At 53.7% G+C, this 17,750-nt stretch overlaps 1 long non-coding RNA gene across 1 annotated transcript in view; it reads left to right on the top strand.

Moving 5' to 3' along the window:
• LOC135560269 (uncharacterized) overlaps positions 1-17,396 on the top strand; it is a 24,852-nt gene extending 7,456 nt beyond the window's left edge. The window contains exon 2 of the long non-coding RNA XR_010458868.1: positions 13,688-17,396. This is a non-coding gene — a long non-coding RNA (uncharacterized LOC135560269). The remainder of the gene's footprint in view (positions 1-13,687) is intronic.
• The last annotated feature ends 354 nt before the right edge of the window (positions 17,397-17,750 follow it).

Below are 17,750 nucleotides of genomic sequence, written 5' to 3'. Positions count from 1 at the left end.
GCTGTCCTGGCTGAAAAACACCTGTTTGTAGGTAATCCTAGCAGATATTCAGTTCCTTGGAAATATTTTTGAAAATGTTTATGTCTGAGCAACAGAAATACGATATTACTGGATAGGTAAAAGAGAGAGAGAGAGAGAGAGAGAGAGAGAAAGAGGAATAGAGAGAGAGAGAGAGAGAGAGAGAGGAGAGAGAGAAAGAGGAATAGAGAGAGAGAGAGAGAGAGAGAGAGAGAGAGAAAGAGGAATAGAGAGAGAGAGAGAGAGAGAGGAGAGAGAGAGAGGGGGGGGGGGGGACTGACAGGTATGATTCCCAACAATAAAGGGCATTACTCTGACCTGCAGGCTAAATTTATTTAATCCCAGTACACGTTGCACTAGAAACTTCTGATATTCCCTGACTCAACAAGATTGGATGGATAGTCCCTTCCGCCTGTCTGTCCTGAGGCCTGGGGGTGAGGAGGAGCTGGGCTGTCCCTCCCACCTTCCCATGCTGCCGACATCAGCACTCTGTCCTGTACTAGAGGGAGGGTGCGTAGTGCACTAGGCCTGCAGGCCAGAGTCATGCCCTTTAGTGTTGGGAATAACGCCTGTCAGCTCCCCCACTCTCTACCTCTCTCTCCCCCTTTCTCTCTCCCCCTTTCTCTCTTTCCCCCTTTCTCCCTCCCACTCTCTCTCTCCCTTTCTCTCTCCCTCTCTCTCTCCCTCTCTCTCTCCCTTTCTCTCTACCCCTTTTCTCTCTCTCCTTTCTCCCTCTCTCTCTTCCTTTCTCCCCCCTCTCCCCTTTTCTCTCTCCCCTTTCTCTCTCTCCCTTTCTCCCTCCCCCCTCTCTCTCCCCCTTTTCTCTCTCCCTTTCTCCTTCCCCTTTCTCTCTCTCCTTTCGCTCTACCCCTTTCTCTCTCTCCTTTCTCCCTCCTCTCTCTTCCTTTCTCCCCCTCTCCCCTTTTCTCTCTCCCCTTTTCTCTCTCTCCCTTTCTCCCTCCCCTCACTCTCCCCCTTTCTCTCTCCCTTTCTCCTTCCCCCTTTCTCTCTCTCCCTTTCTCTCCCCTCTCTCTCTCTCTCTCTCAATTTCTCTCCCCCTTTATCTCTCTCCCTTTCTCTCTCCCCTTTTCTCTCTCCCCCTTTCTCTCTCCCCCTTTCTCTCTCTCCCTTTCTCTCTACCCCACTCTCTCCCTTTCTCTCTCCCCCTCTCTCTATCTCCCCTGCTCTCTCTCCTTTCTCTCTCCTCTCTCTCCCTTTCTAACTCCCTTCTCTCTCACTTTCTCTCTCTCCTTTCTCTCCCCTTTATCTCTCTCCCTTTCTCTCTCCCTTTTCTCTCTCCCCCTTTCTCTCTCTCCCTTTCTCTCTCCCCCTTTCTCTCTCTCCCTTTCTCTCTACCCCACTCTCTCTCCCTTTCTCTCTCCACCTCTCTCTATCTCCCCTGCTCTCTCTCCCTTTCTCTCTCCCCTTTTCTAACGCCCTTTCTCTCTCTCACTTTCTCTCTCTCCCTTTCTCGCTGTCCCTTTCTCTTTCCCCCTTTCTCTCTCCCCCTTTCTCTCTCATTTCACCTAGCTTAGTGTATCAGAGGAGAAACCAATCAAATGCCTCTAGATCTGCACCAGTGTTCTGTATGAAAGGCACAGTTAACCAGAACAGAGCAATACGAGGAAGTAATAAGGTCAGTTCCAACAGTACCTCTCTCTAGTCCCTCTCTGTTCCCTCTCTGTGCCCTCTCTACCCCCTCTATGTTCCCTCTCTACCCCCTCTTTACCCCCTCTCTGTTCCCTCTATGTTCCCTCTCTACCCCCTCTCTGTTCCCTCTCTGTTCCCTCTCTACCCCCTCTCTGTTCCCACTCTACCCCTCTCTACCCCCTCTATGTTCCCTCTCTACCCCCTCTTTACCCCCTCTCTGCTCCCTCTCTGTTCCCACTCTACCCCCTCTCTACCCCCTCTTTATCCCCTCTCTGCTCCCTCTCTGTTACCTCTCTACCCCTTTCTGTTCCTCTCTACCCCGTCTCTGTTCCCTCTCTGCTCCTTCTCTGTTCCCTCTCTGTTCCCTCTCTGCTCCCTCTCTGCTCCCCCTCTCTGTTCCCTCTCTGTTCCCTCTCTTCTCCCTCTCTGCTCCCTCTCTGCTCCCTCTCTTCTCCCTCTCTTCTCCCTCTCTGTTCCCTCTCTGCTCTCTCTCTCTGCTCCTCTCCTCTCCCTCTCTTCTCCCTCTCTTCTCCCTCTCTGTTCCCTCTCTGCTCCCCCTCTCTGCTCCCCCTCTCTGCTCCCTCTCTCCTCCCTCTTTGCTCCCTCTCTGCTCCCTCTCTTCTCCCTCTCTGCTCCCTCTCTGTTCCCTCTCTGCTCCCTCTCTATTCCCTCTCTGCTCCCTCTCTGCTCCCTCTCTATTGCCTCTCTTATCCCTCTCTATTCCCTCTCTTCTCCCTCTCTACTCCCTCTCTGTTCCCTCTCTTCTCCCTCTCTGCTCCCTCTCTGTTCCCTCTCTGCTCCCTCTCTGCTCCCTCTCTGCTCCCTCTCTATTCCCTCTCTGCTCCCTCTCTGCTCCCTCTCTATTCCCTCTCTTCTCCCTCTCTTCTCCCTCTCTGTTCCCTCTCTGTTCCCTCTCTGTTCCCTCTCTGCTCCCTCTCTGCTCCCTCTCTGTTCCCTCTTTGCTCTCTCTCTGCTCTCTCTGCTCTCTCTCTGCTCCCTCTCTGCTCCCTTTCTGCTCCCTCTCTGTTCCCTCTCTCCTCCCTCTCTGTTCCCCCTCTCTGTTCCCTCTCTCCTCCCTCTCTGTTCCCCCTCTCTGTTCCCTCTCTGCTCCCTCTCTGTTCCCTCTCTACTCCCTCTCTGTTCCCTCTCTGCTACCTCTCTGCTCCCTTTCTGCTCCCTCTCTGCTCCCTCTCTGTTCCCTCTCTGCTCCCTCTCTGTTCCCTCTCTACTCCCTCTCTGTTCCCTCTCTGCTCCCTCTCTGCTCCCTCTCTGCTCCCTCTCTGTTCCCTCTCTGCTCCCTCTCTGATCCCCCTCTCTGCTCCCTCTCTGCTCCCTCTCTGCTCCCTCTCTCCTCCCCCTCTGTTCCCTCTCTCTGCCCTCTCTCTGCTCTCTCTCTGCTCCCTCTCTGCTCTCTCTCTGCTCCCTCTCTGTTCCCTCTCTGCTCTCTCTCTGCTCCCTCTCTGCTCCCTCTCTGCTCCCTCTCTGTTCCCCCTCTCTGCTCCCTCTCTGCTCCCTCTCTCCCTCCCCTCTGTTCCCCTCTCTGTTCCCTCTCTGTTCCCTCTCTACCCCCTCTCTGTTCCCTCTCTGTTCCCCCTCTCTACCCCCTCTGCTCCCTCTCTGTTCCCTCTCTGCTCCCTCTCTGCTCCTCTCTGCTCCCTCTCTGCTCTCTCTCTGCTCCCTCTCTTCTCCCTCTCTGCTCCCTCTCTGCTCCCTCTCTGCTCTCTCTCTGCTCCCTCTCTTCTCCCTCTCTGCTCACTCTCTGCTCCCTCTCTGCTCTCTCTCTGCTCCCTCTCTGCTCCCTCTCTGCTCCCTCTCTGCTCCCTCTCTGCTCTCTCTCTTCTCCCTCTCTTCTCCCTCTCTGTTCCCTCTCTGCTCCCTATCTGTTCCCTCTCTCCTCCCCCTCTGTTCCATCTCTCTGCTCTGTCTCTGCTCCCTCTCTGCTCTCTCTCTGCTCCCTCTCTGCTCTCTCTCTGCTCCCTCTCTGCTCCCTCTCTGCTCCCTCTCTGTTCCCTCTCTCCTCCCCCTCTGTTCCCCCTCTCTGCTCCCTCTCTGCTCCCTCTCTCCTCCCCCTCTGTTCCCCCTCTCTGTTCCCTCTCTGTTCCCTCTCTACCCCCTCTCTGTTCCTCTCTGTTTCCCCTCTCTACCCCTCTCTGCTCCCTCTCTGCTCCCTCTCTGCTCCCTCTCTGCTCCCTCTCTGTCTCTCTCTGCTCCTCTCTTCTCCTCTCTGCTCCCTCTCTGCTCCCTCTCTGCTTTCTCTCTGTCCCTCTCTTCTCCCTCTCTGCTCACTCTCTGCTCCCTCTGCTCTCTCTCTGCTCCTCTCTGCTCCCTCTCTGCTCCTCTCTGCTCCCTCTCTGCTCTCTCTCTTCTCCCTCTCTTCTCCTCTCTCTGTTCCCTCTCTGCTCCCTCTCTGTTCCCTCTCTCCTCCCCTCTGTTCCCTCTCTCTGCTCTGTCTCTGCTCCCTCTCTGCTCTCTCTCTGCTCCCTCTCTGCTCTCTCTCTGCTCCCTCTCTGCTCCCTCTCTGCTCCCTCTCTGTTCCTCTCTCCCCCTCTGTTCCCCCTCTCTGCTCCCTCTCTGCTCCCTCTCTCCTCCCCCTCTGTTCCCCCTCTCTGTTCCCTCTCTGCTCCCTCTCTGTTCCCCTTCTCTGTTCCCTCTCTGTTCCCTCTCTGCTCCCTCTCTGTTCCCTCTCTGCTCTCTCTCTGCTCCCTCTCTGCTCCCTCTCTGTTCCCTCTCTGCTCCCTCTCTGTTCCCCCTCTCTGTTCCCTCTCTCCTCCCTCTCTGTTCCACCTCTCTGCTCCCTCTCTGCTCCCTCTCTGCTCCCTCTCTGTTCCCTCTCTGTTCCCTCTCATCCCTCTCTGTTCCCTCTCTGCTCCCTCTCTGCTCCCTCTCTGCTCCCTCTCTGTTCCCCTCTGCTCTCTCTCTGCTCCCTCTCTGTTCCCCCTCTCTGCTCCCACTCTGTTCCCCCTCTCTGCTCCCTCTCTGCTCCCTGTCTGCACCCTCTCTGTTCCCCCTCTCTGTTCCCTCTCTGCTCTCTCTCTGATCCCTCTCTGTTCCCTCTCTGCTCCCTCTCTGCTCCCTCTCTGTTCCCCCTCTGCTCTCTCTCTGCTCCCTCTCTGCTCCCTCTCTGCTCCCTCTCTGTTACCTCTCTGCTCTCTCTCTGCTCCCTCTCTGCTCTCTCTCTGCTCCCTCTCTGTTCCCCCTCTGCTCTCTCTCTGCTCCCTCTCTGCTCCCTCTCTGCTCCCTCTCTGTTCCCCCTCTGCTCTCTCTCTGCTCCCTCTCTGCTCCCTCTCTGCTCTCTCTCTGCTCCCTCTCTGCTCTCTCTCTGCTCCCTCTCTGTTCCCTCTCTGCTCCCTCTCTGTTCCCTCTCTGTTCCCTCTCATCCCTCTCTGTTCCCTCTCTGCTCCCTCTCTGCTCCCTCTCTGCTCCCTCTCGGTTCCCCCTCTGCTCTCTCTCTGCTCCCTCTCTGTTCCCCCTCTCTGCTCCCTCTCTGTTCCCCTCTCTGCTCCCTCTCTGCTCCCTCTCTTCTCCCTCTCTTCTCCCTCTCTGTTCCCTCTCTCCTCCCTCTCTGTTCCACCTCTCTGCTCCCTCTCTGCTCCCTCTCTGCTCTCTCTCTGTTCCCTCTCATCCCTCTCTATTCCCTCTCTGTTCCCCCTCTGCTCCCTCTCTGCTCCCTCTCTGCTCCCTCTCTGCTCCCTCTCTGTTCCCTCTCTGCTCTCTCTGCTCTCTCTCTGCTCCCTCTCTGCTCCCTCTCTGCTCCCTCTCTGCTCCCTCTCTTCTCCCTCTCTGCTCCCTCTCTGCTCCCTCTCTCCTCCCTCTCTGCTCTCTCTGCTCTCTCTCTTCTCCCTCTCTGTTCCCTCTCTGTTCCCTCTCTGCTCCCCCTCTCTGTTCCCTCTCTCTCCCTCTCCCTCCTCTCTCTCTCTCTCTGCTCCCTCTCTCCCTCTCCTCTCTGCTCCCTCTCTCTCTCTCTGTTCCCTCTCTGCTCCCTCTCTGCTCTCTCTCTGCTCTCTCTCTGTTCCCTCTCTCCTCCCTCTCTCCTCCCTCTCTGCTCCCTCTCTTCTCCCTCTCTGCTCCCTCTCTGTTCCCTCTCTGCTCCCTCTCTATTCCCTCTCTGCTCCCTCTCTGCTCCCTCTCTATTCCCTCTCTTCTCCCTCTCTTCTCCCTCTCTATTCCCTCTCTTCTCCATCTCTTCTCCCTCTCTGTTCCCTCTCTTCTCCCTCTCTGCTCCCTCTCTGTTCCCTCTCTGCTCCCTCTCTGCTCCCTCTCTATTCCCTCTCTGCTCCCTCTCTGCTCCCTCTCTATTCCCTTTCTTCTCCCTCTATATTCCCTCTCTGTTCTCCCTCTCTGTTCCCTCTCTGTTCCCTCTCTGCTCCCTCTCTGCTCCCTCTCTGCTCTCTTTCTGCTCCCTCTCTGCTCCCTCTCTTCTCCCTCTCTGTTCCCTCTCTGTTCCCTCTCTGCTCCCCCTCTCTGTTCCCTCTCTCCTCCCTCTCTGTTCCCCCTCTCTGTTCCCTCTCTCCTCCCTCTCTGTTCCCCCTCTCTGTTCCCTCTCTGTTCCCTCTCTGCTTCTTTCTGCTCCCTCTCTGCTCCCTCTCTGCTCTCTCTCTGCTCTCTCTGCTCTCTCTCTGCTCCCTCTCTGCTCCCTTTCTGCTCCCTCTCTGTTCCCTCTCTCCTCCCTCTCTGCTCCCCCTCTCTGTTCCCTCTCTCCTCCCTCTCTGTTCCCCCTCTCTGTTCCCTCTCTCCTCCCTCTCTGTTCCCCCTCTCTGTTCCCTCTCTGTTCCCTCTCTGCTTCTTTCTGCTCCCTCTCTGCTCCCTCTCTGCTCTCTCTCTGCTCTCTCTGCTCTCTCTCTGCTCCCTCTCTGCTCCCTTTCTGCTCCCTCTCTGTTCCCTCTCTCCTCCCTCTCTGTTCCCCCTCTCTGTTCCCTCTCTCCTCCCTCTCTGTTCCCCCTCTCTGTTCCCTCTCTGCTCGCTCTCTGTTCCCTCTCTGCTCACTCTCTGCTCTCTCTCTGCTCCCTCTCTTCTCCCTCTCTTCTCCCTCTCTGTTCCCTCTCTGCTCCTTCTCTGTTCCCTCTCTGCTCCCTCTCTGCTCCCTCTCTGTTCCCTCTCTGCTCCCTCTCTGCTCCCTCTCTGTTCCCTCTCTCCTCCCTCTCTGCTCTCTCTCTGCTCCCTCTCTCCTCCCTCTCTTCTCCCTCTCTGTTCCCTCTTTGCTCCCTTCTCTGTTCCCTCTCTGCTCCCTCTCTGTTCCCTCTCTCCTCCCCCTCTGTTCCCTCTCTCTGCCCTCTCTCTGCTCTCTCTCTGCTCCCTCTCTGCTCTCTCTCTGCTCCCTCTCTGTTCCCTCTCTGTTCTCTCTCTGCTCCCTCTCTGCTCCCTCTCTGCTCCCTCTCTGTTCCCTCTCTGTTCCCCCTCTCTGCTCCTCTCTGCTCCCTCTCCTCCTCTCTCACCCTCTCACCCTCTGTTCTCTCTGCTCTGCCCTCTCTCTGCTCTCTCTCTGCTCCTCTCTGTTCCTCTCTGCTCTCTCTCTGCTCCTCTCTGCTCCCTCTCTGCTCCCTCTCTGTTCTCTCTGCTCCCTCTCTGTTCCCCTCTCTGCTCTCTCTGCTCCTCTCTGCTCCCTCTCTCCTCCCCTCTGTTCCCCCTCTCTGTTCCTCTCTGCTCCTCTCTGTTACCCCTCTCTGTTCCCTCTCTGCTCCCTCTCTGTTCCCTCTCTCTCTCTCTCTGCTCCTCTCTGCTCCCTCTCTGTTCCCTCTGCTCTCTCTCTGTTCCCCTCTCTGTTCCCTTTCTCCTCCCTCTCTGTTCCACCTCTCTGCTCCCTCTCTGCTCCCTCTCTGCTCCCTCTCTGTTCCTCTCTGTTCCCTCTCATCCCCTCTGTTCCCTCTCTGCTCCCTCTCTGCTCCCTCTGCTCCTCTCTGTTCTCCCTCTGCTCTCTCTCTGCTCCCTCTCTGTTCCCCCTCTCTGCTCCCACTCTGTTCCCCCTCTCTGCTCCCTCTCGGCTCCCTCTCTGCTCCCTCTCTGTTCCCCCCTCTCTGTTCCCTCTCTGCTCTCTCTCTGCTCCCTCTCTGCTCCCTCTCTGCTCCCTCTCTGTTCCCTCTCTGCTCTCTCTCTGCTCCCTCTCTGCTCTCTCTCTGCTCCCTTTCTGCTCTCTCTCTGCTCCCTCTCTGCTCTCTCTCTGCTCCCTCTCTGCTCTCTCTCTCTGCTCCCTCTCTGTTCCCTCTCTGCTCCCTCTCTGTTCCCTCTCTGTTCCCTCTCATCCCTCTCTGTTCCCTCTCTGCTCCCTCTCTGCTCCCTCTCTGCTCCCTCTCGGTTCCCCCTCTGCTCTCTCTCTGCTCCCTCTCTGTTCCCCCTCTCTGCTCCTTCTCTGTTCCCTCTCTGCTCCCTCTCTGCTCCCTCTCTTCTCCCTCTCTGTTCCACCTCTCTGCTCCCTCTCTGCTCCCTCTCTTCTCCCTCTCTGTTCCCTCTCTCCTCCCTCTCTGTTCCACCTCTCTGCTCCCTCTCTGCTCCCTCTCTGCTCCCTCTCTGTTCCCTCTCTGCTCTCTCTCTGCTCCTCTCTGTCTCTCTCTGCTCCTCTCTGCTCTCTCTCTGCTCCTCTCTGCTCTCTCTCTCTGCTCCCTCTCTGTTCCCCTCTCTGTTCCTCTCTGTTCCTCTCATCCCTCTCTGTTCCCTCTCTGCTCCCTCTCTGCTCCCTCTCTGCTCCCTCTCGGTTCCCCTCTGCTCTCTCTGCTCCTCTCTGTTCCCCCTCTCTGCTACTTCTCTGTTCCCTCTCTGCTCCTCTCTTCTCCTCTCTGTTCCACCTCTCTGCTCCTCTCTGCTCCTCTCTTCTCCTCTCTGTTCCCTCTCTCCTCCTCTCTGTTCCACCTCTCTGCTCCCTCTCTGCTCCCTCTCTGTTTCCTCTCATCCCTCTCTATTCCCTCTCTGTTCCCCCTCTGCTCCTCTCTGCTCCCTCTCTGCTCCCTCTCTCTCCTCTCTGTTCCCTCTCATCCCTCTCTATTCCTCTCTGTTCCCCCTCTGCTCCTTCTCTGCTCCCTCTCTGCTCCTCTCTGCTCCCTCTCTGTTCCCTCTCTGCTCTCTGCTCCCTCTCTGTTCCCCCTCTCTGCTCCCTCTCTGTTCCCTCTCTGCTCCCTCTCTGTTCCCCTCTCTGCTCCTCTCTGCTCCTCTCTGTTCCCTCTCTGCTCTCTCTCTGCTCCCTCTCTGTTCCCCTCTCTGCTCCCTCTCTGCTCCCTCTCTCCTCCCTCTCTGCTCCCTCTTTGCTCCCTCTCTGCTCTCTCTCTGCTCCCTCTCTGTTCCCCCTCTCTGCTCCTCTCTGCTCCCTCTCTCCTCCTCTCTCTGCTCCCTCTTTGCTCCCTCTCTGCTCTCTCTCTGCTCCCTCTCTGTTCCCCCTCTCTGCTCCCTCTCTGTTCCCTCTCCTCCCCCTCTGTTCCCTCTCTCTGCCCTCTCTCTGCTCTCTCTCTGCTCCTCTCTCTGCTCTCTCTCTGCTCCTCTCTGTTCCCTCTCTGTTCTCTCTCTGCTCCCTCTCTGCTCCCTCTCTGCTCTCTCTGCTCCCTCTCTGTTCCCCCTCTCTGTTCCTTTCTCCTCCCTCTCTGTTCCCTCTCTGCTCCCTCTCTGCTCCCTCTCTGCCCTCTCTGTTCCCTCTCTGTTCCCTCTCATCCCTCTCTGTTCCCTCTCTGCTCCCTCTCTGCTCCCTCTCTGCTCCCTCTCTGTTCTCCTCTGCTCTCTCTCTGCTCCCTCTCTGTTCCCCCTCTCTGCTCCCACTCTGTTCCCCCTCTGCTCCCCTCTCGGCTCCTCTCTGCTCCCTCTCTGTTCCCCCTCTCTGTTCCCTCTCTGCTCTCTCTCTGCTCCTCTCTGCTCCCTCTCTGCTCCCTCTCTCTCTTCCCTCTCTGCTCTCTCTCTGCTCCCTCTCTGCTCTCTCTCTGCTCCCTTTCTGCTCTCTCTCTGCTCCCTCTCTGCTCTCTCTCTGCTCCCTCTCTGCTCTCTCTCTCTGCTCCCTCTCTGTTCCCTCTCTGCTCCCTCTCTGTTCCCTCTCTGTTCCCTCTCATCCCTCTCTGTTCCCTCTCTGCTCCCTCTCTGCTCCCCTCTCTGCTCCCTCTCGGTTCCCCTCTGCTCTCTCTCTGCTCCCTCTCTGTTCCCCCTCTCTGCTCCTTCTCTGTTTCCTCTCTGCTCCCTCTCTGCCCTCTCTTCTCCCTCTCTGTTCCACCTCTCTCTCCCTCTCTGCCTCTCTTCTCCTCTCTCTGTTCCCTCTCTCCTCCCTCTCTGTTCCACCTCTCTGCTCCCTCTCTGCTCCCTCTCTGCTCCCTCTCTGTTCCCTCTCTGCTCTCTCTCTGCTCCCTCTCTGCTCTCTCTCTGCTCCCTCTCTGCTCTCTCTCTGCTCCCTCTCTGCTCTCTCTCTCTGCTCCCTCTCTGTTCCCTCTCTGTTCCCTCTCTGTTCCCTCTCATCCCTCTCTGTTCCCTCTCTGCTCCCTCTCTGCTCCCTCTCTGCTCCCTCTCGGTTCCCCCTCTGCTCTCTCTCTGCTCCCTCTCTGTTCCCCCTCTCTGCTACTTCTCTGTTCCCTCTCTGCTCCCTCTCTTCTCCCTCTCTGTTCCACCTCTCTGCTCCCTCTCTGCTCCCTCTCTTCTCCCTCTCTGTTCCCTCTCTCCTCCCTCTCTGTTCCACCTCTCTGCTCCCTCTCTGCTCCCTCTCTGTTCCCTCTCATCCCTCTCTATTCCCTCTCTGTTCCCCCTCTGCTCCCTCTCTGCTCCCTCTCTGCTCCCTCTCTTCTCCCTCTCTGTTCCCTCTCATCCCTCTCTATTCCCTCTCTGTTCCCCCTCTGCTCCTTCTCTGCTCCCTCACTGCTCCCTCTCTGCTCCCTCTCTGTTCCCTCTCTGCTCTCTCTCTGTTCCCTCTCTGTTCCCCCTCTCTGCTCCTCTCTGTTCCCTCTCTCTCTCTCTGTTCCCTCTCTCCCTCTCTGCTCCTCTCTGTTCCCCTCTCTCTCTCTCCTCTCTGCTTTCCCCTCTCTGCTCCCTCTCTCTCCTCTCCTCCCTCTCTGCTCCCTCTTTGCTCCCTCTCTGCTCCTCTCTCTCTGCTCCTCTCTGTTCCCCCTCTCTGCTCCTCTCTGCTCCCTCTCTCCTCCCTCTCTGCTCCCTCTCTGCTCCCTCTCTGCTCCCCTCTCCTCTCCTCTCTGCTCCCTCTCTGCTCCCTCTCTGCTCTCTCTCCTCCCTCTCTGCTCCCTCTCTGCTCTCTCTCTGCTCCTCTCTGCTCCCTCTCTGCTCCCTCTCTTCTCCCTCTCTCTCTCCCTCTCTGCTCCCTCTCTCCTCCCTCTCTGCTCCCTCTCTGTCCTCTCTGCTCTCTCTCTGCTCCCTCTCTGCTCCCTCTCTGCTCTCTCTCTGCTCTCTCTCTTCTCCTCTCTCCTCCCTCTCTGCTCCCCTCTGCTGTCTCTCTGCTCTCTCTCTGCTCCCTCTCTGCTCCCTCTCTCCTCCCTCTCTGCTCTCTCTCTGCTCCCTCTCTGCTCCCTCTCTGCTCCCTCTCTCCTCCCTCTCTGCTCCCTCTCTGCTCTCTCTCTGCTCTCTCTCTGCTCCCTCTCTGCTCCCTCTCTCCTCCCTCTCTGCTCCCTCTCTGCTCCCTCTCTGCTCTCTCTCTCTGCTCCCTCTCTGCTCCCTCTCTGCTCTCTCTCTGCTCCCTCTCTCCTCTCTCTCTGCTCCCTCTCTGCTCCTTCTCTGTTCCCTCTCTGCTCCCTCTCTGCTCCCTCTCTTCTCCCTCTCTGTTCCACCTCTCTGCTCCCTCTCTGCTCCCTCTCTTCTCCCTCTCTGTTCCCTCTCTCCTCCCTCTCTGTTCCACCTCTCTGCTCCCTCTCTGCTCTCTCTCTGCTCCCTCTCTGCTCCCTCTCTCCTCCTCTCTGCTCTCTCTCTGCTCCTCTCTGCTCTCCTCTGCTCCTCTCTCCTCCCTCTCTGCTCCCTCTCTGCTCTCTCTCTGCTCTCTCTCTGCTCCCTCTCTGCTCCCTCTCTCCTCCCTCTCTGCTCCCTCTCTGCTCCCTCTCTGCTCTCTCTCTGCTCCCTCTCTTCTCCCTCTCTGTTCCCTCTCATCCCTCTCTATTCCCTCTCTGTTCCCCCTCTGCTCCTTCTCTGCTCCCTCTCTGCTCCCTCTCTGCTCCCTCTCTGTTCCCTCTCTGCTCTCTCTCTGCTCCCTCTCTGTTCCCCCTCTCTGGTCCCTCTCTGTTCCCTCTCTGCTCCCTCTCTGTTCCCTCTCTGCTCCCTCTCTGCTCCCTCTCTGTTCCCTCTCTGCTCTCTCTCTGCTCCCTCTCTGTTCCCCCTCTCTGCTCCCTCTCTGCTCCCTCTCTCCTCCCTCTCTGCTCCCTCTCTGCTCCCTCTCTGCTCTCTCTCTGCTCCCTCTCTGTTCCCCCTCTCTGCTCCCTCTCTGCTCCCTCTCTCCTCCCTCTCTGCTCCCTCTCTGCTCTCTCTCTGCTCCCTCTCTTCTCCCTCTCTGTTCCCTCTCATCCCTCTCTATTCCCTCTCTGTTCCCCCTCTGCTCCTTCTCTGCTCCCTCTCTGCTCCCTCTCTGCTCCCTCTCTGTTCCCTCTCTGCTCTCTCTCTGCTCCCTCTCTGTTCCCCCTCTCTGCTCCCTCTCTGTTCCCTCTCTGCTCCCTCTCTGTTCCCTCTCTGCTCCCTCTCTGCTCCCTCTCTGTTCCCTCTCTGCTCTCTCTCTGCTCCCTCTCTGTTCCCCCTCTCTGCTCCCTCTCTGCTCCCTCTCTCCTCCTCTCTGCTCCCTCTCTGCTCCCTCTCTGCTCTCTCTCTGCTCCTCTCTGTTCCCCCTCTCTGCTCCCTCTCTGCTCCCTCTCTCCTCCCTCTCTGCTCCTCTCTGCTCTCTCTGCTCCCTCTCTGCTCTCCTCTCCTCCTCTCTGCTCCCTCTCTGCTCTCTCTGCTCCTCTCTTCTCCTCTCTGCTCCCTCTCTGCTCCCTCTCTGCTCCCTCTCTGCTCCCTCTCTGCTCTCTCTCTTCTCCTCTCTCCTCCCTCTCTGCTCCCTCTCTCCTCCCTCTCTGCTCCCTCTCTGCTCCTCTTTCCTCCTCTCTGCTCCCTCTCTGCTCCTCTCTGCTCTCTCTCTGCTCCCTCTCTGCTCTCTCTCTGCTCCCTCTCTTTCTCTCTCTCCTCCCTCTCTGCTCCTCTCTGCTCTCTCTCTGCTCTCTCTCTGCTCCCTCTCTGCTCCCTCTCTCCTCCCTCTCTGCTCTCTCTCTGCTCCCTCTCTGCTCCCTCTCTGCTCCCTCTCTGCTCCCTCTCTGCTCTCTCTCTCTCTCTCTCTGCTCCCTCTCTGCTCCCTCTCTCCCTCTCTGCTCCCTCTCTGCTCCTCTCTGCTCTCTCTCTGCTGCTCTCTCTCTGCTCCCTCTCTGCTCTCTCTCTGCTCCCTCTCTCCTCTCTCTCTCCTCTCTCTCTGCTCCCTCTCTGCTCCCTCTCTGCTCTCTCTCTGCTCCCTCTCTCCTCCCTCTCTGCTCCCTCTCTGCTCCCTCTCTGCTCTCTCTCTGCTCCTTCTCTGCTCCCTCTCTGCTCTCTCTCTGCTCCCTCTCTCCTCCCTCTCTGCTCCCTCTCTGCTCTCTCTCTGCTCTCTCTCTGCTCCCCCAAGCCTCCATGCAAGGCTGCAGTGGTACACACTTCCTGTTGTTTCTACCCTGCTGACACACATTCCAGGGACTTTTAAAACAACATCACAATATATAATATGAATGTATGCTATTTAGCATTTTATTTATCATTTTACATTAAACAACATTAAATAATTTGTTAAGATCTTTCTTTCCAACACATTCATTAATGTATTTAGTTGTTTCATATACACTGAATGTCCCTATCCTTCCTGTTTGGCCCTGTCCGGGGGTGTCCTCGGATGGGGCCACAGTGTCTCCTGACCCCTCCTGTCTCAGCCTCCAGTATTTATGCTGCATTAGTTTATGTGTCGGGGGGCTAGGGTCAGTTTGTTATATCTGGAGTACTTCTCCTGTCCTATTCGGTGTCCTGTGTGAATCTAAGTGTGCGTTCTCTAATTCTCTCCTTCTCTCTTTCTTTCTCTCTCTCGGAGGACCTGAGCCCTAGGACCATGCCCCAGGACTACCTGACATGATGACTCCTTGCTGTCCCCAGTCCACCTGGCCATGCTGCTGCTCCAGTTTCAACTGGCCTGGGCCCTAGGACCATGTCCCAGGACTACCTGACATGATGACTCCTTGCTGTCCCCAGTCCACCTGGCCATGCTGCTGCTCCAGTTTCAACTGTTCTGCCTTACTATTATTCAACCATGCTGGTCATTTATGAACATTTGAACATCTTGGCCACGTTCTGTTATAATCTCCACCCGGCACAGCCAGAAGAGGACTGGCCACCCCACATATGCTCTCTCTAATTCTCTCTTTCTTTCTCTCTCTCGGAGGACCTGAGCCCTAGGACCGTGCCCCAGGACTACCTGACATGATGACTCCTTGCTGTCCCCAGTCCACCTGACTGTGCTGCTGCTCCAGTTTCAACTGTTCTGCCTTATTATTATTCGACCATGCTGGTCATTTATGAACATTTGAACATCTTGGTCATGTTCTGTTATAATCTCTACCCGGCACAGCCAGAAGAGGACTGGCCACCCCACATAGCCTGGTTCCTCTCTAGGTTTCTTCCTAGGTTTTGGCCTTTCTAGGGAGTTTTTCCTAGCCACCGTGCTTTTACACCTGCATTGTTTGCTGTTTGGGGTTTTAGGCTGGGTTTCTGTACAGCACTTTGAGATATCAGCTGATGTACGAAGGGCTATATAAATACATTTGATTTGATTTGATTTGATTTGAATGTACAAAACATTAAGAACACCTTCCTTATATTGAATTTTATTAATATTAACTATTAAATATTTTATCTTGTACATTTACCCTCTAAAGGGCACATATACACAATCCATGTCTCAATTGTCTCAAGGCTGAACAATCATTCTTCAACCCGTCTCCTCCCCTTCATCTACACTGATAGAAGTGGATGTAACAAGTGAAGGCAATAAGGGATCATAGCTTTCATCTGGATTCACCTGGTCAGTCTGTGTCCATGGAAAGAGCAGGTGTTCATAATGTTTTGTACACTCAGTGTATAAACTGAATAACAGAGCAGCGAAAACATTATAATGTGAAGTCCCTTTAAGTCCTTTACGAAAGCAACTATAGAGTTGGATAGAGGGAGCTAAAGAAACTATAGAGTTGGATAGAGGGAGCTAAAGAAACTATAGAGTTGGATAGAGGGAGCTAAAGAAACTATAGAGTTGGATAGAGGGAGCTAAAGAAACTATAGAGTTGGATAGAGGGAGCTAAAGAAACCATAGAGTTGGATAGAGGGAGCTAAAGAAACTATAGAGTTGGATAGAGGGAGCTAAAGAAACTATAGAGTTGGATAGAGGGAGCTAAAGAAACTATAGAGTTGGATAGAGGGAGCTAAAGCAACTATAGAGTTGGATAGAGGGAGCACTTGGCCACAAAGCCTGTTTTAACATGGGCAGTGCTATTGAGAACGTCTACCATTTTGAAATAGTCAACTGGGTGGGACTTCTTATCAACCTATAGTACCAGTCAAATGTTTGGACACACCTACTCATTCCAGGGTTGTTCTTTATTTTTTACTATAGTCTACATTGTAGAATAATAGTGAAGACATCAAAACTAGGAAATAACACATATGGAATCATGTCGTAAATCAAACCTTCATGGTTGAATTGCTGCAAAGAAACGACGACCAAAGGACACCAATAATAAGAAGAGACTTGCTTGGGCCAAGAAACACGAGCAATGGACATTAGAGCAGTGAAAATCTGTCCTTTGGTCTGATGAGGCCAAATTTGAGATTTTTGGTTCCAACCGCCGTGTCTTTGCAGGAAACATACTTCGTTTCATGGAAACATTGCTCTCTCGGGATACTCTGTTGGAGTCGGTAAAGCCAGCAGGATTCTAAGTACATCGCTCAGACAGGAATAAAAATCTCTCCGGGATGAAGGGGTGGAGGGGTATGTTTCATGATTAACGACTCATGGTGTAATTCTAGGAACATACAGGAACTCAAGTCATTTTGTTCACCCGACATAGAATACTTCACAATTAAATGCCGACCATATTATCTCCCAAGAGAATTCTCCTCCATTATCGCCACGGCCGTTTACATCCCACCTCAAACCGAAACATCGACGGCCATCAAATAACTTTACTGGACTTTATGCAAACTGGAAACCACATATCCTGAGGTAGCAGGTAGCCTTGTGAATAGATTTGCCCGCCCTTCTTTTGGCAAATCTGACCACGATTTCATCTTGCTCCTCCCATCCTATAGACAGAAACTCAAACAGGAAGTGCCCGTGCTTCGTACTATTCAACGCTGGTCTGACCAATCGGAATCCACGCTTCAGGATTGTTTTGATCACATGGACTGGGACATGTTCCGGGGAGCGAAAATAATCTAGACGCATACGGACACGGTGACTGAGTTTATAAAGAAGTGTATAGGAGATATAGTACCCACTGTGACTATTAACTCTTAAGGATTAGCCCTTTTTTTTTTTTTTTTTTTTTTCACCTTTAATGACATACCCAAATATAACTGCGTGTAGCTCAGGTCCTGAAGCAAGGATATGCATATTCTTGCTACCATTTGAAAGGAAACACTTTGAAGTTTGTGGAAATGTGAAATTAATGTAGGAGAATAAAACACATTAGATCTGGTAAAAGACAATACAAAGAAAAAACAAACCGTTCATTTTTAAAATGCAAGAGAAAGGCCGTAATGTATTATTCCAGCCTAGCTGCAATTTAGATTTTGGCCACTAGAGGGCATCAGTGTATGTGCAAAGTTTTCGACTGATCCAATGAACCATTGCATTTCTGTTCAAAATGTTGTCTCAAGACTGCCCAAATGTGCCTAATTAGTTTATTAATAGCTTTCATGTAATGTAATAACTACTGTAAATTTGACAGTGTGGTTGGTTAGATTAACAAGAATTTAAGATTTCTGCCAATATCTGATATGTCTATATCCTGGGAAATGTTCTTGTTACTTACAACCTCAAGTTAATCGCATTAGCCTACGTTAGCTCAACCGTCCCGTAGAAGGGACACCAATCTCGAAGAAGAAGAAAAAACCTACCTTAACCAGAAAACCGTGGATAGATGGTAGCATTCGCGCAAAACTGAAATTGCGAACCACTGCATTTAACCGTGGCAAGGCAACTGGTAATATGGTGTAATATAAACAGTGTAGTTATTCACTCAAACAAGCTAAACATTTACAACTTATTTTTTTTTTTACTTTAGTTTATTTGGTAAATATTTTCTTAACTCTTTCTTGACCTGCATTGTTGGTTAAGGGCTGGTCAGTCAGCATATCACGGTTGTATTCGGCGCATGTGACAAATAACTGGCACGGCCCTGGCCTTAGTTATCTTTGTTTTCCTTATTATCTTGGTTAGGTCAGGGTGTGACATGGGGGATTTATGTGTTTTGTCTGGTCTAGGGGGGTTTTGTATGTTTATGGGGCTGTTTCCTTTCTAGCTAGTTTGTAGGTCTATGGTTGCCTAGATTGGTTCTGAATTAGAGGCAGCTGTCTATCGTTGTCTCTTATTGGGAACCATATTTAGGCAGCCATAGTCTGTGGGTACTTTGTGGGTGGTTGTCTTCTGTCATTGCACCAGATAGGACTGTTTTTGGTTTTCACATGTGTTGTTTTGGTATTGTGTAGTGTTCTCGTGTATGGTCTTTATTAAACATGTTGAACACTAACCATTTTGGTCCTCCTCTCCTTCAGCGGAAGATAACCCGTTACAATAAAGTTTGATTTGATTTGAAAGGCAGAGACAATAAGAAGACAGAGTGGATGAATGAATTCAACCATAGTTTTGTTTCATCAGAAAACCGGAGAGCAAACTCTGTCTGGTGAAGTCCACTAAGCATATTATATCTAAGAAAACAGTTACGTGACCTGCAGCAGGGTCAAGCAAGTTGATGTTTCTGACATTTTAGGACTATTAAACAACTATTGATTCAGAACAAAGTCGCAAAGAAAACAGGAGCTGACTCAACTATATGAGGTGGTTGTCCATGGTTCTGATTTCTGTGTGCGCGCATGTGTGTGTG

This window comes from Oncorhynchus nerka, linkage group LG15, assembly GCF_034236695.1.
Source record: "Oncorhynchus nerka isolate Pitt River linkage group LG15, Oner_Uvic_2.0, whole genome shotgun sequence".
NCBI classification, from domain to species: Eukaryota; Metazoa; Chordata; class Actinopteri; order Salmoniformes; family Salmonidae; genus Oncorhynchus; species Oncorhynchus nerka.
This window is presented reverse-complemented; position numbering and strand designations above follow the sequence as displayed.